This window comes from Hibiscus syriacus, unplaced genomic scaffold (genome assembly GCF_006381635.1).
Source record: "Hibiscus syriacus cultivar Baekdansim isolate YM2019G1 unplaced genomic scaffold, ASM638163v2 tig00110630_pilon, whole genome shotgun sequence".
Taxonomy (NCBI): Eukaryota; Viridiplantae; Streptophyta; class Magnoliopsida; order Malvales; family Malvaceae; genus Hibiscus; species Hibiscus syriacus.
The window spans coordinates 583136-607925 of NW_024062805.1; the positions used below are offsets into that span (position 1 = coordinate 583136).

At 34.1% G+C, this 24790-nt stretch overlaps 1 pseudogene; it reads right to left on the reverse strand.

Annotated features, from left to right (window-relative positions):
• Nucleotides 1–2300: 2300 nt before the first annotated feature.
• Nucleotides 2301–24790, reverse strand: part of LOC120136442 — a 28040-nt pseudogene continuing 5550 nt past the window's right edge.

Below are 24790 nucleotides of genomic sequence, written 5' to 3' on the forward strand. Positions count from 1 at the left end.
AATGTGGTTTCGGGGTAGGCTTAATTTCTCCATAGTCTCTTGGGTTAGGTTCTAAAAAACGGTACTCGAGTTCTCCTTGCTAGTGCCCCCTTGGGCCTACCAGACCTTTAGTCCTAAACCCATCACAGGCTTGTGTGGACTAAGTTAAATTCGAGATGACACATTCTCTTATGCCCATACGAAGAATAAATTCACACGAAGGCATAAGGTATATTGAATCCCGAAGGTTACTTGCTAGGCCCATACGATGAATAAATTCACACGAAGGCGTCGCTTTCACCCCCACTTAAACGGGTTCGGAGCTCGGGTATAGAGCCTTTGGATCAAAAATCTTTAAGGGCTGAAATCATTAAAAAAACGGTCAGTATAACTATTTACTCGAAAATATAATCAAAAGTAAGTAATAAGGATCGAAATGTTACCTTAAAATTTAAACTTACCCTTTTCATTAAAAAGATAACTGGAAATTACCTTAGCCTGACTCACTTACCTGTGTCCCCAGCGGAGTCGCCAAGCTGTCGCAACCGTCTTTCAGTTGTGCCCCGGAATTGGGCTTCGACGTGAAAAATGGATTGGGAGTCGCCACCGATCATTTACTTTACGAAAAGTGGGTTGATCAGATACCTTATTTCTTACATGATCTGCGTCTTACCAGTGATATGTCGGATCCGGGAGTCGGTTACGGTCAAGGAAGGATTAGCACCCTTGAACCGCCCTTTCGGTACTATGTAATTTTCAGTTGTCTTTAATTAAGAAAGTTGAAAGTTTTAATTGAAAGGTAAAATAACGATCCAAAACTTACATTTGATTGATTGAAAATGTACCCTTAAGAAAGTAAAAAATCCATGTTAGATAAAATGGTAAGAAATTAATTAATTAAATTAAAATGAAAAGAAAACAAATTAAGTAAAATGATAAAATAAAGAAAGCAAAGATAAAATAGTAAGTAAAAAACAAATAATAAAATATATATAAAAAAGAAAAAGAAAAAGAAAATAAATAAAACAAATAACAACATAATAATAACAAAGTACGAATAATATATATATATAAAATAAATAAAAAAGTAAATATATATAAATTAATAAATTAAATGACGAAAAGAACATATACACATATAATGGTAAAAAAACAAATAAAGATAATTACAATATATATAGTAATATTAGACTTATAAGTAAATATTAAAGAAATATATATAATAATAATAATAATAGTAAAAAAATAAATGAAAATAATTATATATATATATACATATAATAATAATAACATAAATAAAAATAAATGAATAAAATATCCATATAATAAATAAAGGGACTAATATAGATTTTTAAAAAGCTCTTCCCCTCCTTTAACCGAAAATCAAACCGGCTTTTAAAAATAAGCCTTGGGGTAGATCTAGGTTCGAAACCCCACCCATTTTGGTCATCGGCGCAACCCACGTTTTTGGGTTATTCGAACCAAATCTCAAGAAAAATAACGTGCACATACAAAAGAAAGAAAAAATAAAATGTTACCTTTTATTTCCTTTTCGAATCCTTTACAATAGTTTTGCCTTTGTATCTTCCTGTGCTTTCCTCTATGTTTTGTGTGTAAATCGTGTGTTACAATGGTGAGTTACAATTGCTATTTATAGTGCTTGTGGATCCTATCTTTAGGAATTTAAATCTTAATAGAACTCTATCCTATTTTTAGGAGTTTTGAATCCTAGCAAAATTTTATCATATTTTTAGGAGTTTGAATCCTAATAGGACGAAAATGTGTGTTGACAGTATTTTTGTGTATTTTTTAAATTTTAATTGGTGTCCAATATGCATTAACATTATATTCTTATTATAAAATGAAATAATTTTTATGTTACAAAGTTTCTTATCAATTTTATTGTTTTATATTTATATACCTCACATATTAAATTTATGTAATTGATTTTTTTATAATTATATTTTAATTTACTTATTTAATAATTGTTTATTTATCTCTATTTTAAAAAATTAGATATCAAATATATTTTCACTATTTTATTTTTGAATATAAGTTTTATTTTTTAAAATAATTATATTCTTTTAGAACCAATCGAAAATTAATATTATTTTATTGGCATCTAATAATTAAAGTGCTTAGAATGATCCTAATATAAGGTAAGGGAAAAAAGTGATTAAGGAATAATCATCATTCATCAATGCTGAAATAAACTTGGCAAGGGTAATTTATTCTAAGCTATAATTAATTTCTTACTCACACTTTTGCAAATTAAACATGTAAAAATCACACACGATGAAGTTATTAGAAGCTCAAATCACCATATGGTTTTAGACTAAGAGACGGGGATAACCTTGACATCATCCAAGACAGGCCCGCACATATGCCCGAAATCATGCAACTTGGTGTGGGTAGTAAGCACTGTAAAATGTAATCTTTGTTCTATCTGAGATTGCTTCAAACTTCAAGCTCGCCGTCTTCAATCCCCCCTTTCCTTGCGATACGTATGGGACTTTGATGGTATCCTTGCCGGCAAAGGCATCATCGATCCGTGGCAATCGTTCCTGGCATCTCCGACAGTGAATGTGAGGGTGTAGAGTTTGTTGGGAACTGTTGTGATCACTTGGGCGATGGCACTCTCTATTCCAGCAACCATTTCGATGGCGAACAGCCCTGAAGGAGCCGAGAAGTGCCTCTTGTCGATGAATTTTACTGGCTTTAGGGACTTGACGATCCACCCGGGGAGTGGTGAAATGCTGTCTTGCTTGTGCGGAGGCAGGAGGACCCCTGTTGAGTAGTTCTTGAAGGTATGAGGACCTATCTCGAACCCACCGTTTCTTACTAGGTTCCCTGCTTTCACAATGGTGGTGTAAATTAGAAAATTCGGATTTCAAAATCCATTTCGGTTAAACATTACTATATGTACTTATTTTTGTGTTCAGCTACATATATTACCTGGTAAATCCTCAATGAATATGAATTACCTTGTGTATAAGTTAGAGGCGGCATTTCTTTGATGGCAATGGCATTCAGCAGGGGTCCACAGGTAGGGTCTTCTTGAACTCCTGTGTTATGGAATGTGACCCTCACTGCTTTTTAGGTAGCCTTGAAAGCAACAGCCACGGCGTCACCACCGTCTGTGCTATAAAGGGTCTGAATGGAGATGCCGGAGGTCTGACCGGGCACCGAGATCTTGAGCACCTCATCTTGGGCGCAAGTCCTGGTAGCACCAAACGTGATGGAGTAAACGAAGCCGGGGTTGACATTGACGCTCTGAGAGAGAGAAGCATCATTTCCTAGCCTCACAGCATGAGTACCACGGGGAATGGGGAAGTAAAACCCACCAGGCTGAGGACCCCCCGAGACGAACTCCACTAGGCCTTGGATTTCCCATCCTGGAAGCGAGTATCTCCCCAATCACTGTTTTGTTGAGGTTCTCTTTCTTGGGTGCTTGTTCGAAGTTACCGTTGTTAAAAAATCCTGAACAAAAAAAAATGATTGATAGTTAATCAAAGCTCAGTATGCAAGAAAACCAAAGCAGCTAGTTGGTTGATTATTTACCCTCAAGCGACGGTAGGACCCATGTTAAAGTAGACAAGGAAGGTAGGGAGGAAGGACCAATGTTAAAGTAGTACCAAATTAGCCGTGAGGGGTGCCGCTTTGTTTCTATTTCCCAGAACCTAAGTTGAAAAATTCCACACTTCTACATAAACGCGTTGGTCTTTCGTACACCGTGAGTGCTTATTTTAGAATAAACAACACATTTAGGTGGTGTTTGTTTTTATAGAAGTAAAAGGTTTGCAGTCTGCGAATCACATCTGCGGACCACATCTGCATGCATCCGCAGCAAAAGAGGTAAATCAAAAGTCTGCAGTGTGCAAGAAGAAGACTGTTTGTTTTTTAACGTCTGCATACTGCTAAAATGAACTGAAATATAAATAAATTGATTTTTTAAAGTTAAAAGAATTTTGCAATACTGATATTTAAATAATTTTAGTTTATAATACTGAAATTAAATAATTCATACAACAATAATAAATTATTTAAAAAAATCAATCCATACTAATAATTATTAAATAAATCATCCATACAACTACAATAATAAATCAATCCATATTTAAATAAATAAATTCATACTAATAAATTATTAAAATAAATCAATCCATATTTTAAAATAAATCAGTCCATACTAATAAATTATTTAAAATAAATCAATTCATACAACTACAATAATAAATCAATTCATATTTTAAAATAAATCAATTCATATTTTAAAATAAATCAATCTATACTAATAAACTATTTAAAATAAATCAATCCATATTTTAAAATAAATCAATCCATACTAATAAATATTAAAATAAATCAATCCATACTAATAAATATTTAAAATAAATCAATCCATACTAATAATTATTTAAATAAATATTTAAAATTATTTTAAAATAATTATTTTAATAAATTATTTTAAAATTAAATATTTAAAAATAAATAACCTTATTAATTATTTAAAATTATTTAATAAATAACCATATTTATATGTTCTTGAAGAGGTTTGAAGAATAAAACCATGTCTGCACCAAAAAGCTCGTGCAGACGTTAGAAGAGCTTCTGTCTTCTAAACAAACGGTCTGCAAAGCCTAATGTCTGTGTGTGGTCTGCGTGGCGCAGAACATAAAAGGTTTGAAGAGGTGGAACAGTAAAAACAAACACATGCTTAGTCACCTAACTATTCATATTGTTCCGTTTTGGTCGCCTAACTATTTTTCCCTAAAAAGCATGCCTAACATTACGTTTGGTTTCATTCTGACACCTTCCATTAAAACATTAACGGTGATGTTGATGTATCATCATAAGTTACCGCCATATTATTATTGAACATCAAAAATAAAAAAATATAATGTAGACAATTTTTTTTAACAATAGGTTACCAAAATGAAACCAAAACGTAAAATTAGGTATGATTGTAAAAAAAAAAGTTGAGAGAACCAAAATAAAATCACTCGAATAGTATGTGACTAAATACATAGTTATCCTATTTGTTAAGTCTATTTTAGGAGTTTTTATATATTTAGGGTAAATTACAAATTTAGTGGTGATAAAAATATAATGTATAAAGTTCAGTGATTAAATTGAAATAATTAAAAATATATACTAAAACTATTAATAAAAAATATATATCACAGCTATTAAATAATAAATTATAAAAAATTTAAAAATAAATATTATATATAATATATACCTATAACATATAGTTATTACCATATCGTCAATATTTATACCAAGTATCCTAATTAGATTAGTTTGAAATATGATTAGATGCGTGTATTGATACAAATAACTTAGGATGTTTCCTAATTGTATTTAGATATAAAATTCATGGGTCTCGACTAATCTAGTCAAAATACTTAGTATAAGTGTTCAAGACATGATTGTATAATAAAATAATATTTAATATGTGTATATGTATAATATAAAGTATATAACATCTTTAATGATGATTGATATGTATATGAAATAAAAAATTTATTACTTTATTAGTTCAACTATATGAATATGATTAATTTATTTGCATGTCTATATTTACATGTATATATTATGTAAATATGTTTTTTATTTTTTTTTTTTAATAATTTATATTTTATCTTTATAGTGTGTGTCATGTTTTATTTTTGGGTAAACTACGCTGGTAACCACTTAACTATTGTCTCCTTTCACTTTGACCTCAAATATTTCGATTTATCAATCAGACCACCTAACTATTTAAATGTTTCAATAAGGCCACTACCCGTTACATTTAACGGAGCTGATTGCTTGACGGTTAAAAATTTAAAATCATTTAAATAGTTAGGTGGTCTGATTGATTAAATCAAATATCAGTGGTTTAAAATGAAAGGAGGCAATAGTAGGTGGTCACTAGTGTTATTTACCATTTAATTTTTCTAAATTTTAGTAATGCTTTTAGTATTTTAATATATCTATATATTTGTTTTTTAATTTTTGTAATTTCTTCTAAGTGATATGAGTTTGAATATGGTTAAAATTTAAATCATTTAAATAGTTAGGTGGTCTGATTGATTAAATCAAAATATCAGTGGTTAAAATGAAAGGAGGCAATAGTTAGGTGGTCACTAGTGTTATTTACCATTTAATTTTTTCTAAATTTTAGTAATGCTTTTAGTATTTTAATATATCTATATATTTTGTTTTTTAATATTTTGTAATTTCTTCTTAAGTGATATGAGTTTGAATATATCTATTTTTTTGTAATATCTATATATTTTGTAATATATATATTTTAATATTTTAGATCAAAAAAACATTTTGTAATTTCTTCTTAAGTGATCTGATATTGAATAGCTTTATTTGTAGTACACAAGTGTATGTGAATCTCTTCAGACTTAAAATCAGACATAAATACTATCTTATAATCATATTATGTTTTTAAGAAAATCATGTAAAATGATTATCAATCTTTTTTATAATATAAAATTATATTAAATATTTTAAAATATATATGCACATTAAATATTTTATCAAATATTAAATGGAACATTATTGTTCGTTTTTATTCATGTGATATGTCTAGCATGATTAATACGGTGACAGTGTAAGCATTTACAGTTATTTACGTCCCCCATGAATGCATTACATATAGAAAGAAAAATCTTATTTTTTCTAAAATTATTTTATTTTTCTTGTACAATAATATAAAAAATGATTTACAGAAGAATTATATGCTACTTGGTTGCTTTCTATCACATTAATCTTTCGTCTAACAAATTTATATGCAATTAATGGTGACATTGTAAGCATTTACAGGGTTCTTGTGTTTTATTTTTGGTGGTTAAATCGTTGGCATTTGAATTCGATTGGCTGTAACAAGTACAGCGTCTTCAAACAATCTCAAGGAAAGCATTTCTTTCTGCCATGTTACTCTCTTGTTTCGTTCATCCAGTTTCGTGAGAAGCCTTGTTTCTTTGATGATGATGGTGATAAAATTCAAAAATGAAAACAACCAGGTTTTGATTATAAATAGGAAGTGAAAAGGCGCAGCAAAAAAATGGTAAAGAAGTTATTTGACCATTTGTACAAAGTGAGATGTGGCAACGAGCCTTTTAAAAGGTCCAAACTACTAATATAACATGCCACATCAACACTCAATTACCTCAATAACTAATAACGACGAGTGACCATTTTGTTATAAATCGATAACGTTAGTGATCAATTTTTACTTTAGAAACTTCAATGAGGAAAATGAAATTAACATTCCAATATCAACGGAGAGTGTTAAGATCTTTTGCATATCATCAAAATATCACGTCCACTAGAGGATTCTAAAATATCTTTAATCTTGTGATACTAAATAACCTTCGAAAGATATAAAGATAAAATTCTCGAGGAAAGATCTCAAAGATTTAAATTTCGGGAAATTGCACCTAATCGATGTGACTTCTGACAAGCTCATGCGGCCAACTAGAACTAAATCTACTGTTATTTGACTATATTCGTTTAGCTTGTCAACTTGCGGTGGCTATTATAACCCTACGACTGACATATGCACTAACAAGTCTCTATATTCATATAACATCTGGAGTATGATGAGAGATACGATGAGACTTCTATAAAAATTATCTATATTCTTCATTTCTCTACCTCCTTATGGAGACATAACACTTCGACATTAGATAACAGTCGATTTCTGATTAATTGCGATTCTCTGTCTAAATCAAAAGGAGTGAACCACCAACAACCACCCAATGTATTTATTCCCTCGACAAATGTTGCAGCGAGCGTGAAACAACTACGATCGAGAAATTATCAGTCAAAATGCACTCATAAAGGCCAAATAGCCGATATCATCTCTTATCTTCCTCCTGAAATCTTCCCTACCTATTTTGCCATCTTAGGCTGGCACTCATAAAGGCCAAACGCTCGTCTTGCTTACTCAGATCGATCTTCCTATTAGTGTTAGAAAGTCGATGTAGCAACATCGATCACAAAGCATTTGAGCTATCTTCGACAGAAGACTAGCAGAGCGATCGACAATGTACAATAGCTAATGGAAGAGGAAAGGCTCTAGGACGCCACTCTTTTAGCTACTATCTCCGGCAGGTAACTCTCGTAAAAAATCCAAATAATCTTCTCACTAACCATTGTAGGATATGCCTCCTCAACGGCACAAGAGGAAACATCGAAAGGAAGAGAGTCTCATCTTAGAAACCAACACCAATCGATGATGACATAAAACGCTTATTGATTACTCCTTTGAACTTGATAAGCCATATAGGTAAACAATTGTCATGTGGTCAGTAGAAACGGGAGTAGCTTCTCGAATAGTCTTACAGACTATAAGCTAGTTTAGACAAAATCTACTAGCTAGATCTTTGTCTTTGTCCTAGACTTAGACAAGATTTAGACTAAAACTTCTCAAATAATGCTAGTAAACGTACTTGTAGCACCTGAACACTAATACATAAAAAAGACCAGAGCTTTTCCTTCGTTTTTAAAATTCTATAGACTGTGCTACTATTAGGAATTGGATGATTCTTATCCTCTGCGATGATTTCATATCGTTGAGATGTATTCGTTGTGCTTCCATAATGGGGATACTTTTTCCCTGGCCGAATGCATTAAGTTGCCTTCGTACTAATCAACTAGACGAGCTCAAATACTGTCGTAACCGGTTTTCGTCCGGGCACGAAATATTTAATTTTGGCGGGGCAATTGACGTGAATAAATAATTTTGAAAATAATTTAGGAGTCGCCATCGGCCTTTTGGGTCAGGTAGGTCGAATACCTAAAAAATTTTTTAAAAGAGTTTTAATAAAACACCAATTAAAAAATAAACTGATCTGCGTTTATAACCAAAAATTCATTCTTTTTAATAATAAAAAGGGATTCGTGGTCGGTTACGTTTAGGGAATGATTAGCACCCCTACAACGCCCAAAATTGGTACTTTTTAATTATAAATTGTCTATTATTAAAAATTTTTAAAATTCAAATATATATTTAATTATAATTCTATTATTTCAAAATTATATAAAAAAATTTATTTATTTAAAAATATCCGAAAAGAACTTCTAGGTACCTTAAGACAAGACAGCTCTTTTCTTTGATATTGATAAATATTAATTTAAATAATATTGTTTACTTTTTAATTTTAAAATATCAGAATAGGACATCCAGTTGTATTAAGACTGTCCTCTTTTGATATTAAAATAAATATTTAAAAATTACTATTTATTATGTATATATGAATATATAAAAATATTTAACAATATAAAAAAAAAAATATCACTAAAACAATATATTTTAAGCAGTAAAATGAAAACATATAAATAAATAACTAAATTATAATAAAAATAAAACTAAATCTAATTCTTAATTAATTGAAATTATAGGGATTAAATATTTTATTTTCTAATTTAATAATTTAGTGACCAAAATAAAATCATCTAAATTCGGATTTATAATAAAATGAATTAAAATATAAACTAGGGATTAAAAAATTATTTATTAAAATTAAGGGATTAAATCTGTCATTATCCTAAATATATTTTAATAAAAAGGACTAAAATGAATAAAATTAAAATTCAAAGACTGAATTAAATTATTATAAATTCAGTTTAGTGACCAAAATATAAAATTTATAAGTTGGAAGGACTACGGACGGGATTTAACTATTTTATAATTACGCGCATAGTCCTTCCCGAAACGACGTCGTTCGGAAGGACAATATATGGTCCAAACCGGCTGGCCCGAAGGGCCAGCCATTTCATTTCCTTTTTTTTTCTTCTAGCAGAGAGAGAGAGCCAGAATTCTCTGGCCTCTCTCTAGATTCCCTCACCGGAGGGAATCCGGCAGCCGTCTGCCGCCGTGAATTCTGCCGACCACCGCCTCCGGTGGTCGGAAATTCCCCAAATCCACCTAAAACGTAGATCTAAACACCCTAAGACCGAATCCGACCTTTGTTTCCCCAAAAAGACTATCGGAGTAAATCTATGAAAATACCTTCGGTATTTTCGGTTCTCCGGCGATGTTTAGTGCTTCCGACGATGGTCAAGGCTTCTTTGGTAAGCTTCTCTCCTCTCTTTTCCTTCCGTTTTTGTTTTTGCTGTGTTGTTGTGGACTGGGATCGTTGGTAGTTTTTGTATCTCTCTCTGTTTCTGTTGTTCCTTTTCTTTCTTTTTTTTTCTCGTGTCTGTCTCTGTGTCTCTGTGTCTCTTTCAGGTTGGGGTGGTGGCTTTTATAGCCACCACGTAGCCGTCGGACCGGTCCGAAGAGGGGTCTCGGTGAGTCACCGGACTACCAGTGGTGACTCACCCCGTAGCCTTGCATGGACGGCTGGCGTTGATCTTTGGAGTCTTCATTTGGGACGTGGCAGCGGCGGAGGCGGCGAGAAAACTGTCGGCAGCCGCGTGGAAGCTGGGGCGGCGCCGCGTGGCCCTAGGGTATCAAACCCTAGGGTTTCCCTCTGGAGCCATGGACCGTTGGATCGTGCCAGATCCAACGGTTGTGATGAGGCGGCTGGTTTAGATTAGGGTTAGGAAACCCTAACTGGAAACCCAAATGTTTAGGGTTTCTGGTTTGATTTGGACCGGTTATGGTTGGTTTGTAACTGGGCCGGTCCAATTGTAATTGGTAGTATTATTATTTATATATATATGTTTTATATATTTATAATAATAATAATAATAATAATAGTAATAATAATAATAAGAATAATAATAATAATAATAATAATAATATGGATAAAAAAAATTAATATCTTCAGCTGCCCCTCTTTGCTCTTCTTTGATATTAAAAATAAATATTTAAAAATTACTATTTATTATATGTATATTATGAATATATAAAAATATTTAACAATATAATAAAATAAAATATCACTAAAACAATATATTTTAAGCAGTAAAATGAAAACATATAAAATAAATAACTAAATTATAATAAAATAAAACTAAATCTAATTCTTAATTAATTGAAATTATAGGGATTAAATATTTTATTTTCTAATTTAATAATTTAGTGACCAAAATAAAATCATCTAAAATTCGGATTTATAATAAAATGAATTAAAAATATAAACAGGGATTAAAAAATATTTATTAAAATTAAGGGATTAAATCTGTCATTTATCCTAAATATTATTTTAATAAAAAGGACTAAAATAAATAAAATTAAAATTCAAAGACTGAATTAAAATTATTATAAATTCAGTTTAGTGACCAAATATAAAATTTATAAGTTGGGAGGACTACGGGGGATTTAACTATTTTATAATTACGCGCATAGTCCTTCCCGAAACGACGTCGTTCGGGAAGGAATATGGTCCAAACCGGTGGCCCGAAGGGCCAGCCATTTCATTTCCTTTTTTTTTTCTTTCTAGCAGAGAGAGAGAGCCAGAATTCTCTCTGGCCTCTCTCTAGATTCCTCACCGGAGGGAATCCGGCAGCCGTCTGCCGCCGTGAATTCTGCCGCCGACCACCGCCCGGTGGTCGGAAATTCCCAAATCCACCTAAAACGTAGATCTAAACACCCTAAGACCGAATCCGACCTTTGTTTCCCCAAAAAGACTCCTAATCGGAGTAAATCTATGAAAATACCTCGGTATTTTCGGTTCTCTGGCGAGGTTTAGTGCTTCCGACGATGGTCAAGGCTCTTTGGTAAGCTTCTCTCTCTTTTTCCTTCCGTTTTGTTTTGCTGTGTTGTGTGGACTGGGATCGTTGGTAGTTTTGTATCTCTCTCTGTTTCTGTTGTTCCTTTTTCTTTCTTTTTTTTTTCTCTGTGTCTCTGTTCTCTGTGTCTCTTTCAGGTTGGGGTGGTGGCTTTATAGCCACCACGTTGTAGCCGTCGGACCGGTCCGAAGAGGGGGTCTCGGTGAGTCACCGGACTACCAGTGGTGACTCACCCGTAGCCTTGCATGGACGGCTGGCGTTGATCTTCTGGAGTCTTCATTTGGGACGTGGCAGCGGCGGAGGCGGCGAGAAAACTGTCGGCAGCCGTGGAAGCTGGGGCGGCGCCGCGTGGCCCTAGGGTATCAAACCCTAGGGTTTCCCTCTGGAGCCATCTGGACCGTTGGATCGTGCCAGATCCAACGGTTGTGATGAGGCGGCTGGTTTAGATTAGGGTTAGGAAACCCTAACTGGAAACCCAAATGTTTAGGGTTTCTGGTTTGATTTGGACGGTTATGGTTGGTTTGTAACGGGCCGGTCCAATTGTAATGGTATGTAATTATTATTTATATATATGTTTAATATATATTAATAATAATATAATAATATAAGTAATAATAATAATAAGAATAATAATAATAATAATAATAATAATAATATGGATAAAAAAAATTAATATCTTCAGCTGCCCTCTTTGCTCATTCTTGTTAACAAGAATAGGGCAAAGATGAAAAGATAAAAAAAAATTTTATCCATTTTGACTTTACTATGATCATAATGGAGATATTGAATAAATTCTTCTCTCTCTCCAGATAAGTTCTTCTTATTATGAACTTTCTGCTGGGGATGATGATGAACTCCTTTCTGTGATAGAGTCATTCAAAAGGTTGAATAAACTCTTGATGAGTTCTTCTCATTATGAACTTTTCTAGAAAGGCTGATGCTAATCTATCTCCTTCTGTGATAGAATTATGCGAAAAGTTGAACAAGTTTTCTTATTATGAACTCTTCTTTTTTTCAGATGAGTTCTTCTCATTATGAACTTCTCCAGAAATGTTGATCCATCAATTGATGAATTCTTGCAAAAGATTGAACAAATTCTTCTCATTATGAACTTCTTCTTCCTTCTTCAGATGAGTTCTTCTCATTATGAACTCTACCTGGCAATGTTGATCCATCAAATGATGAATTCAAGCAAAAGATTGAACAAGTTCTCTCATTATGAACTTCTTCTTCCTTCTTCAGATGAGTTCTTCTCATTATGAACTTTCTCTGGAAAAAATAATCCATCAAGTGATAGATTTGAGCAAAAGGTTGAACAAATTCTTCTCATTATGAACTTCTTCTTCCTTCTTCAGATGAGTTCTTCTCATTATGAACTACCTGGCAATGTTGATCCATCAGATGATGAATTCAAGCAAAAGATTGAACAAGTTCTTCTCATTATGAACTTCTTCTTTCTTCTTCAGATGAGTTCTCTCATTATGAACTTTCTCTGGAAAAAATAATCCATCAAGTGATAGATTTGAGCAAAAGGTTGAACAAATTCTTCTCATTATGAACTTCTTCTTCCTTCTTCAGATGAGTTCTTCTCATTATGAACTCTACCTGGCAAAAAAAATAATCCATCAAGTGATAGATTTGAATCTTTGCTAAAATCTTTGAAATTCCTGTTAAAAATTCAACATAGATGAAAATGAATGAAAATGCACCTATTTTGTAAACACCTAAAATATGATGCATGAATGTTAAGTTATTTGATTTCAGATTGGTGAACTGAGTATTCTTCAGTTGTAGAAACACAATAGATCTTTCTTCTTCAAATCAGAGAATCCATCATCTTTGACAAATGTAGATATAATGTCACTAAACCTCTTGAGAATAAAACTCAATAGTATAGGCTCTTGAAAAGCTTGTATTCAGGCAACATGTTGATTCTGATAACAACTCATTTGATAATGAAGTGACTTTTCAATATGATTTCACAGATATCGATAGTTCTTCTAATACCGAGAAATCTTGAATTTGATTCTGATGAGGAGAACAACGTTTATACTTGACAAAAATGGGATTCTCAGAGGCTGAAACTTCAAAATATCCCTGGAGAAACGTGGTCCAGATTCATCAATTGCAAATTGATAAATTTATATGTGCTGTTCAAATGACTAAAGATGCTGACGCACTTCTTCCGGTAAAAGATGGGAAGCCTTATGTGATGATCCAGTTACAAGCAAAGACGAAACTTCATGCAGTTCATCTTTTAACTCCAATGATTGGTTCTGTAGTTCTCACCAAACCAGATCAGATAACTCAAAGAACACTTCCAGAAGATGCTATTGGCAAATTCATCTTCCAAATTCAATGATTGGTTCTGCCAAAACAGATCAGATAACTCAAAGAACACTTCCAGAAGATGCTATTGACAAATTCATCTTCTAAATTCAATGATTGGTTCTGCCAAACCAGATCAGATAACTCAAAGAACACTTCCAGAAGATGCTATTGGCAAATTCATCTTCTAAATTCAATGATTGGTTCTGTCCAACCAGATCAGATAACTCAAAGAACACTTCCAGAAGATGCTATTGGCAATTCATCTTCAATTCAATGATTGGTTCTGCCAAACCAGATCAGATAACTCAAAGAACACTTCCAGAAGATGCTATTGGGCAAATTCATCTTCTAAATTCAATGATTGGTTCTGCCAAACCAGATCAGATAACTCAAAGAACACTTCCAGAAGATGCTATTGGCAAATCATCTTCTAAATTCATGATTGGTTCTGTCCAACCAGATCAGATAACTCAAAGAACACTTCCAGAAGATGCTATTGGCAAATTCATCTTCTAAATTCAATGATTGGTTCTGTCTAACCAGATCAGATAACTCAAAGAATACTTCCAAAAGATGCTATGAGTCTCTTTCAATTAATGTTTGGACTAAGATATCACAGTGCTTATTCGATGTAGAGCCAAAATTTGTAGATTCGAAGCATTTCCATGCTACTACACTGAAAAGGCTATATTCATAATTCTGCCAATTAAGAATAGATTTTTCTCTTATTCTGCTTCTTCCATGTGCTGATGCTTTTCCATTGACAAAGAAATGATGGCTTTCATGGGATCCAAGAATAAAGTTGAACTGTTTATAAACATGTACAGGAAGTGCCAAATTGACAGAAAGGATCTGTAAGGCTCTTGAAGCTTATGACAATGAGCCACCTTCGAGTGTCCAGAAGTATGTTCTTGATGAGTGCTGAAAATGGAATCTAGTATGGGTTGGAAGGAATAAAGTTACTCCACTTGAACCTGATGAGGTGGAAATGCTTCTAGGTTTCCTTAAAAAACCATACACAAGGATCTGTATAGAGACATATTTCCCAGTGATATCAATGTCTTGTTTCCTTTTTTTGCTGGAATCAATGCTACAAAGGTTGCCTTCTACTGTATAGTATATCTTTGAAAACAGATGTGCAAGAACTGAATGGTGATCGGTTGGAGCAATTGATGAGTAGATTTGGCGGATTTGACCTTGTTATCGGTAGGATCCCGTGTAATAATCTTAATGTTCATGGCTTTAAGATGGTGATAATTTGCTTACTTTGTATTCCATGTATTTAAAAATATTAACATAAAGTGATATTCAGAAATCTTTAAATTATTTCAACATTATGTTAATTCAATAGAAAAGAATAAATTGAATTTCCGAAAATAAATTGAATCACAAATAAATTGAACTTGAAATAGATAGAATTGTATTCAAAGTTATGGCAAACATAAGAATGATAAAAATTCAAATGTCTCAACAAATTATAAGCATAAGTATTTCTAAATTAATCATGTTGACACAATTTAGAGTAATGATGTAAGCTTTTGTCTGGAAGATCTCAAACGTTGTCAAAATGCTTGTAGATGTGAAGTTTCTCCCAAACTGTCAAAATCTTAAGAGAGTTCAATTGCCAGATGCCTAATATCAAACTGCATTTGAGCTGCCTTTTCAGGTTTTCAACTCAAATCCTTCCTTTAGTTACAAGATGCCCTTTGCGGGTTTTCACCTTGACCCCCCTTTTTTCTTTTTTCTTCTTCTTTTTTTTTTCTTCAAGCATAATATTTCTTGACAGAATCCGAAAGGCCTTTTTCACAACGTATGGCCCTTCCCAATTAGGCATCCTTTTTCCCACGGAAATCTTATGTATAGGCAAGATCTTTTTTAGTACTAGATCACCCTCTTGGAATTCTCTTAGATGTACTTTTTTGTCATGAGACTTCATCATCCGTTTTTGATACATCTGTCATGGCAAATAGCTTTCAATCTTTTCTCTTCAACAAGGTTCAATTGATCAACTCTAGCTTGGATCCATTCATTCCAATTTTGTTTCTCTCAATATCGAGCGATGGAATCTCAACTTCAATTGTAAGACTGCTTCCATCCCATAGACTAAAGAAAAGGCGTTGCCCCAGTAGATGTTCGACAGTAGTTCGGTATGCATATAGAGCAAAAGGTAACTTCTCGTGCCAATCTTTGTAAGTTTCAGTAGTCTTTGTAATGATTCTCTTGATGTTCTATTTGCTGCTTCAACTGCCCCATTCATTTTTGGACGATATGCCACTGAATTTGCATGTTTGATCTTAAACTGTACAAAGTTCGGTCATCATTTGTTGTTCAGGTTCAGAGCATTATCTGTAATGATCCTCTCTGGTAGGCCATACGACAAACTATCTTTCTTTATGAATTTGCAGACTGTGGACCTCTTAATATTGGTGTATGAAGCAGCTTCAACCCATTTGGTAAAATAATCAATTGCCACAAGGATGAAACAATGTCCATTCGATGCTTTTGGTGTGATTGCTCCAATGACATCTATTCCCCACATAGAAAATGGCCAGGGTGCTGTCATTACATGTAAAGGAGATGGGGGTACATGAATTTTGTCTGCATTTCTGGCATTTATGACATTTCCTTGCATAATCAATGCAATCTGTGTACATGGTAGCCCAATAGTATCCATATCTCATTTTTTCTGGCCATGGAAAGACCATTTGCATGTGTTCCACATATTCCGCTGTGTACTTCTTCAAGACATTTCGAGCTTCGCTAGTATTTAAACATCTCAATAGCATTTGATCACTGCTTCTTCTATACATAATCTCTCCATCAAGAAAATATCCAGCAGCCATTCTTCTCAAGTTCTTTTATCAATTTCTGATGCATTTGGTGGATAACTTTGATTTTGATATATTGCAATTCATGATACCATGGTTTACCATCTACCTCTTCTTCCACACTATAACAATGTGCAGGAATTTCATACACTTGCATTTTGATTGGCATCATATCAACTTTCTTAGTTGCCTGAAACATAGCAGCTAATTTAGCCAAAGCATCTGCCATTTGATTTCTTCTCGAGGGAGATAATTGAAGGTAACTCTCAAATTCTTTCACTAATTCGAGGTAAAATTTCGGTATTCCAACAATTTGGGATCTTTTGTTTCCCATTCTCCTCGTAATTGATAACCACTAACGATGAATCTCCATATATCTTGAGAAATTTGATTTTTTTTCTATAGCTGCTTTCAATCCCATTGACACAAGCTTCATATTCCGCCATTATTGGTGCAAAAGAACTCCAGTCTACTTGTAAAGGGATAATAAACATTTCTGGAGAAATTAACACTGCCCCAATTCCTCGTCCCAAACATTAGATGCTCCGTCAAAATAAAGCTTCCAAGTTGCAAATTCATCATTTTTTTGACTTCTTCATTCATGGATATGCACAACAATCTTCATCGGGAAAATTGAAGTTCAAAGGCTGATAATCATTTGATACACGACTGGCCAAAAATCAGCTATGACACTTCCTTTTATCGCTTTTTGGTTGACATATACAATATCAAACTCAGATAATAACATCTGCCATCTAGCCATTCTGCCTGTCAAAGCTGTGATTCCATTAAGAATTTAAAGGATCAAGTTTTGATATCAACCAAGTAGTATGGTATAACATATATTGTCTGAGTCTTCGAGTAGTCCACACCAAAGCACAACATAATTTTTGTATTGGTGGATATCGAACTTCACAATCGGTAATTTCTTGCTCAGATAATAAATAGCTTTTTCTTTCCTTTCCTGATTCATCATGCTGTCCTAGTACACATCCCATCGAATTTTCGAAAAACCGTCAAGTAGAGAATTAATGGTCTATCAGGCATTGGTGATACTAAAATGGGGGCATTGGATAATATTTCTTAATAATATCCAAAGTTTCTTGACATTCTTCATTCCAGACTTCAGGATTGTTCTTTCGAAGTAATTTGAACACTGGATCACATTTGTCAGTTAATTGAGAAAGAACCGAGATATATAATTTAATCTCCCCAAAAAGCCTCGAACTTCTTTTTTTGTATTGGGTGGTGGAAGATCTTGAATTGCTTTTACTTTATCTGGATCAATCTCGATTCCTTTTTTGCTGACCACAAATCCCAAAAGTTTTCCAGAAGTTACCCCCCAAAAGTGCATTTAGCGGGGTTAAGCTTTATTGATATCTCCTCAATCTCTGGAAAAGCTTTCTCAGATTTTGAATATGTTCTTCTTCCGTTCTGGATTTGGCAATCATGTCATCTACATATACTTTAATCTCTTTGTGCATCATGTCATGAAACAAAGTTACCATGGCTCTTTGATATGTTGCCCTGCATTTTTTCAATCCAAATGGCATCACTTTATAACAGAATGTGCCCCACATGGTTATAAATGTTGTTTTCCCATGTCTTCAGGATTCATTTTATCTGATTATATCCTGAAAATCCATCCATAAATGAAAACCATGCGTGTCCTGCAGTGTCCACCAATGTGTCTATGTGGGGTAATGGAAAGCTATCTTTGGACTAGCTTTGTTGAGATCTCTGTAATCCACACACATTCGAACTTTCCCATTTTTCTTTGGTACGGGAACAATGTTGGCTACCCATTCTGGGTATTTAGATGCCTGTAGGAAACCTGCATTGATCTGTTTCATCACTTCTTCTTTGATTTGCAACAACATTTCTGGCCTCATTCTTCTGAGCTTTTGTTGGACCGGTTTATATTTTGGATTGATTGGAAGCTTGTGTATCACTATATCTGTGCTTAAACCGGGCATATCTTGATAAGACCATGCAAAGATATCTTTGAACTCTTGAAGGAGATTTATCAATTCTTGTTTTATCTGAACTGTCAGAGTGGTACCAATTTTCACCTCTTTTATTTCTTCATCTGTTCCCAAATTCACAGTCTCAACCTCTTCCTTGTGGGGTAGAATTTGTTTGTCTTCTTTTTCTACCAATCTTAATAATTCAGTAGGAATATCACATTCCAGTTCATCCTCACAACCATTGATTTCTTCCAGACATATAGGATGCTCTAAATTTATCACTGGATTAAATTTAGGAATACACATGCTATTAACACTGTGACACCTGCAAATTTAAATCGGACATATTTCCGAAAGAATATAGTAAATTTATGAAATAAATAAATGTAAAAATGTAAGAAAATGTAAAGAATGATTGCCATCTGAAAATTTTAAAGAAAATTTCTTATATTTAACATAATTTCTTTTACAAGATAACAAAAAGTTTTATATTTTGAGCTAAACATAAAGATTAGTTCTGAATATTACTCTGCATTAATATTAAAAACTATAGGAAGATCTTCAGTGGTCCAATTGGTGAGTGTTTCTCCAGGAAGACATGGTCGAATCCTATCCAAGTATTTGCCAGTCTTGTTGTCATTCATGATCATGTTGATAAATAATCCATTCATAGCTTCTTCAACTATGTCTTGATCTTTCGTCAACTTTTCTTCTTTAAAGGCTTTAACAAGCTGCTGTTCTACATTAATAGTTCCCCCTGATCTGAATGTAGTCTTTAACTGTGGAAAAAACATGTGTTCCCAGATGATTTCTTTCCCTTTCAATTTTGCCTTTCTGTCTTCACATCTTCTTTTCATCTCTTTGTTCTTTTGCTGAAGATTGGGCTTAAACCCCAGCCCAAAACGGTCTTTTTTCATCTTTATACTGATAGGAACTGAAATCCCTTGAAGATTCTTTCCTAGACCTCTCCCAGCTTTAGCTCCGATGCCTAAAGTTTGTTGTATCGTCATCTTGGTGCAATCAGACAATCTGGGATATGGAATTTTGCTTCCTTCCGCAATAAAGGTTGCATTTACAAATTCAAGAGCTCGAAAAGAGCATTCAAGAGCCTTATCATTGGTGTCGATATATGGAACATCGCTTGTTACAGACGCAATGATTTCTTCTTCAGCACTGACGCATATTAGTTGTCCATCAACAACAAATTTCAATTTCTGATGTAATGACGAAGGAACGGCTCCTGCTGAATGAATCCATGGCCTCCCTAATAGACAATTATATGTGGGGTGGATGTCCATCACCACAAAGTCAATATTGTACACGACTGGGCCGATTAACAACGGTATTTCCATTTTCCCAAGCACTTCTTTTTGAGTACCATCAAATGCTCGTACCACATTCTGATAACTCTTCATGTGTGATTGATCCAGAGGCATTCTTTGAAGTGTAACTAGAGGCATCAAGTTGAGAGCAGATCCATTGTCAATCAATACTCCTGGCAACACATGACCATGATAATGTGTCGTGATGTTCAAAGCTTTTACTGACCCCATTTCGCCTTCTGGTATTTCATCATCTGTGAACGTTATGTAATTGTCAGCGGCTATATGTCCCACAATTCTGTCAAGTTTATTGAGGGATATATCTTCAGGGATAAATGTCTGATTGAGGATTTTCATCAAAGCATTTCTATGTGCTTCTGAATTCATCAAGAGATCAAGAATAGAAATTCTCGCTTGTTGTTTGTGTAGTTGTTCAACCACACTATACTCACTATGTTTCAAAAATTTCAAAAATTCTTGAGCTTGTTTTTCTGTCACAGGCTCATTAAATGCTGGAAGGGATTCATCTTCAAATACCTTCTGAGGTATTGCCACGGCTTTTCCTTTTGCTTTCACTTGTTCTGAAGCATTGGATGTTTCGGGAGAGTAACATCTCCCACTTCTCGTAAAGAAACTGACTTCGCTCACTGCTTCGGACGTCGATGTTGTACCCAAACTCTGTATTTTCTCTTCTGTTTTTTCTAGAGAAACAGATCCTCCTACCATTGAAACATTGGTAGTATAATTCCAAGGTACCCTGCGGGTATCTTTGTATGGAAATGGTAGAGGAGTGGTGATAACTACTTTTGGCTTTATTGGTGCAGGAATTGCCGTAGATGATTTCACATTAATGATCACAGGATCGTTTATTCTTTGATTTGGTTTAGAATCCTCTGATGAGTAAACATCATCTTCTTTTTTCCCGGGTTCTTCTTCAAAGAATTCTATTTCTCTGTTGTTCATCAATTTTTGCACCAAATCACTAAACTCAGGACATAGTTGAATTTTATGCCCTTTCTCCTGATGATATTCACAATAATTCTTGCCTTCATTCTGTTTCGGCCTGAATTGTTGTGGAATTATACCGGCTAAAGAGAGTTGTTGGAATACCCAAACAAATGGAGATTTAATTTCAGAAATGTCAGTCTTTGCTTTCTTTCCGTTCTCTTCCTGAATTGCATTTATGTTTTTATCTCCATGATTTGGCAATGGATGATTGGATGCAGATGGTGTATTGAATTCCAACTTCCCAGTGTTGATCAAATTTTGAACCACCCTTTTGAATGCTAAACAGTTTTCAATGGAATGACCCGTAATTCCTTCATGGTAAACACAGTGTGCCTTTGTATCATACCAAGGAGGGAATGGTGGTTGCATGGGAACCAAGGGATAAGGCCGTATAACATCTGCTTTTAACAGCGAATCATAGATCTCTGCATACGGTACTGGTAAAGGTATAAAAGACAGCCTTTCATTTTCCTTTCGAGATCCTCTAGATTCTGTTCGATTATTGTTTGTTTCCTCTTTCTTAACCCGTGGCTGGGTTATTGTAACACTTTTCGATGAATCCTTGCTGTAAGAATTTGCATTGTTGACTTCATTCTCCTTTTTCCGGTACGTAGGTCTTTTGGAACTAGACCCATCATTTGATTCAATCTTGCCACTTTTCAAGACATTTTCAATTAATTCTCCAGAAATGACCAAATCTGCAAAATTTCTGGTTGCATTCCCCATTAAATGGTTTAAATAAGGAGCCTTCAATGTATGGACAAACATTACTGTGGCCTCTTTTTCTGACAAAGGTGGTTGAACTTGGGCCGCAGTGTCACGCCATCTCTGGGCATATTGTCTGAATGTTTCATTATTCTTTTTCTCCAAGTTTTGGAGAGTCCATCTATCAGGGACCATGTCTGTCACATGGCGGTACTGCTCTAAAAATGCTTTAGCCAAATCTTTCCAGGATCTAATGTTGGCTTTGGTCAATTGAGTATACCATTTTAAAGCCGGTCCTGTCAAACTATCCTGAAAGAAGTGAATTAATAATTTCTCGTCCTTCACATATCCTGCCATTCTTCGACAAAACATAGTAATGTGGGATGAAGGGCATGTAGTACCGTTATATTTATCAAATTCGGGAGCTTTGAACTTGATAGGGAGGATTAGGTCTGGAACCAAACTCAACTCACTAGCATCAAATCCATAGAATGATTCAGTTATTTCCACAGATTTCATTCGTTCTTCTAAGTTCTTGATCTGTCTGGTTAATTCTTCATTTACTTTTTGTTTCTCATTCAGCTCATTCAAATCTGGATCAAATGATCAGTATTAAGATCCCTATTTTCACATCTGATATAAGCGGATTTTTGCTTGAAGATGCAGGATCCACTTGTTGATCCTCATGTGGTTTGGCTTCTTGTAATGCAGATGTACGAGCATTGATTTGTATAGGTGTAGTACCAGAATGATAAATTGGTTCTGGTGGAAAACCTAAAGGATACATAGGATCTTGATCAAAAGATAAAGGATTTTCATGCATTTTTCCACTGATAGCCTGCCTTTTAAACATGTCCTCTATCTTCTTCATCATACTGTCTTGTGAATTTGCAATACTGGCTTCAATTTTTTCCAACTTCATTCTCATTTCTTCTTGTTCTTTATGATGTTGTTCCTCAATACGCTGTATTTTATCATCCATAATTCTCTTAGTAGCTTGTCTAGTACCGTAGTGATGTAGTATTTCTCTTTTGGCCAGAGTAACTGCGATTGAAAAATCTTTTAATATTATTTTTTCAAATTTTAATTAATGAATTTTAACTTAACAAATAAAATAATTCATAGCGAAAATTATGAAATGAATGATGAATGTATGCAAAATGCATGTATGTAAAAAACATTGATCCCAAAAAGTTAACTGTCATAGAACAACTTTCATCGGCATACAAAAGTTTCTTTATAATAGTTCATAACTATAGATAAGGCATAGCTTTCCTATTAAGCTCTATAATTTCTTTCATTAACCATGACACCTTCTTTCCGCACTTAGAAACTGGATCAACTTGATGCTCAATTATTTCGGCTTCAACAGCTAGTTCCCCAACATATCTGGCAACCTCGCTCATTTAAACCATGGCCTCGAACACCATATTACTTCTTTCTTCACTTCTTTCCACATAGAACTCAGTTGACTTTTGCCATTGTTCATTTGTTTCTTCAAGAGTCTGCTCTAATTCAGTGATTTTGACTTGGCAATTGTGCAGAATTTTTTCAAGATCTCTAATGCGTCTTCGCAGTGAAGCATTTTCCTCATTACTTTCCTTGAGATCATTAGGTCCTAGACGAACCTTTTCTTGAAACAATGATTCTTCAAGTTGCAAAATGTAAGCATTAAACTCTGAGTTTTTGTTTCTAGACTGATTCAGATCTTCTTCAAGTTTTGTTCGTGCTTCTTGTGTTCTTTGATTAAGCTTCTGGATTTGAACATCTTTGTTTCTGCATCTTTGCATCCAATTGCTAGCGACCTCCTGCTCTACCTCAAGTCTAGTGTTGAAATTTTTTCTTTCTAGTTCCCATTTTTCTTTTTCAACATTAGATTCTTCCATCTTTTGGCCTCTGACTTCAAGTTCAGCAATCAACTGGTTCATTTCGGATTCAAATCCCTTGAACATGCTATTTTTCTCGCCTTCAAATTTAACAAAGATGTCATTCTTCATCTCTTCTAAATCTTTGGCTCGATCCCTTTCTCTTTGCATTTCATTCATGATCTCACGGTGTTCAGCCTTGTGTTTTATAATTCGCTCTCTTCTGTCAACCTCGAAATCTTCCATTTTTTGCTTTCCTTTCTCAAGGCTTTTGAGTAGACGGCTATTCTTTCCTTTCAGATCTTCAACTCGTCTTTTCTCGATATTCAATTCTCTGGTCATCTGTACCGTCGATTGGCTGGGTCCTGATGCTTTTCGGGATTTATATAACTCCTGGTAATTTTTCTGTAAGGCTCTGTACTCATCCTCACCTTTTTCTTTATCTTTTCTCAACATTGCACATTGTGATGAATGAAAGTCAATGTCAACCCCAACATAGCTTTATCTTGTCTCATTTGCTCTAACTCTTTCGACCAGCCATCTCTTTCTGCTTCAAACTCAGCTCTCAAGATTTCAATTTCTGATGGAACCACCTTAATGCGATCTTCCATAAAAATATCCTCATTTTGATCTGGTAGAGGAATATTTTCGTTTTTTCTGACAGATCTCCAATCTTCATAATTAGGAGTTAGCATTTCTTTTGCTGCTTTAGCTCGAATACAAAAAGTTGTTTTCCAAGCTGTAACGGCTTCCATGATATATTTCTTTTATAATTTTTGCTGTGGAATGCAAACTCAGATGACTGTAATCCAGCAGTGACAGGTACAAATTGACGACCTTCATACTGTCTTATAACCAGAAGTGGTGCATATCCAATTCCTCCCCATAATCCGAGCAGCATTATCCAGTTGTAATCACCACACCTGTAAAAGAATTCCCTTTGTATTTGCCACGGGGCTCGCCAAACAACGTCATTGCTTTGCAGATTTCGAAAGGCATTAATCCACATATCTTTCTTAATTTCTTTAGGCCATTCCTGCTCCAGAAATTCCTTTAATGGTGAGTAATCCGTATTAAAGCGTCGGTATGAAACCTTTTCTGTC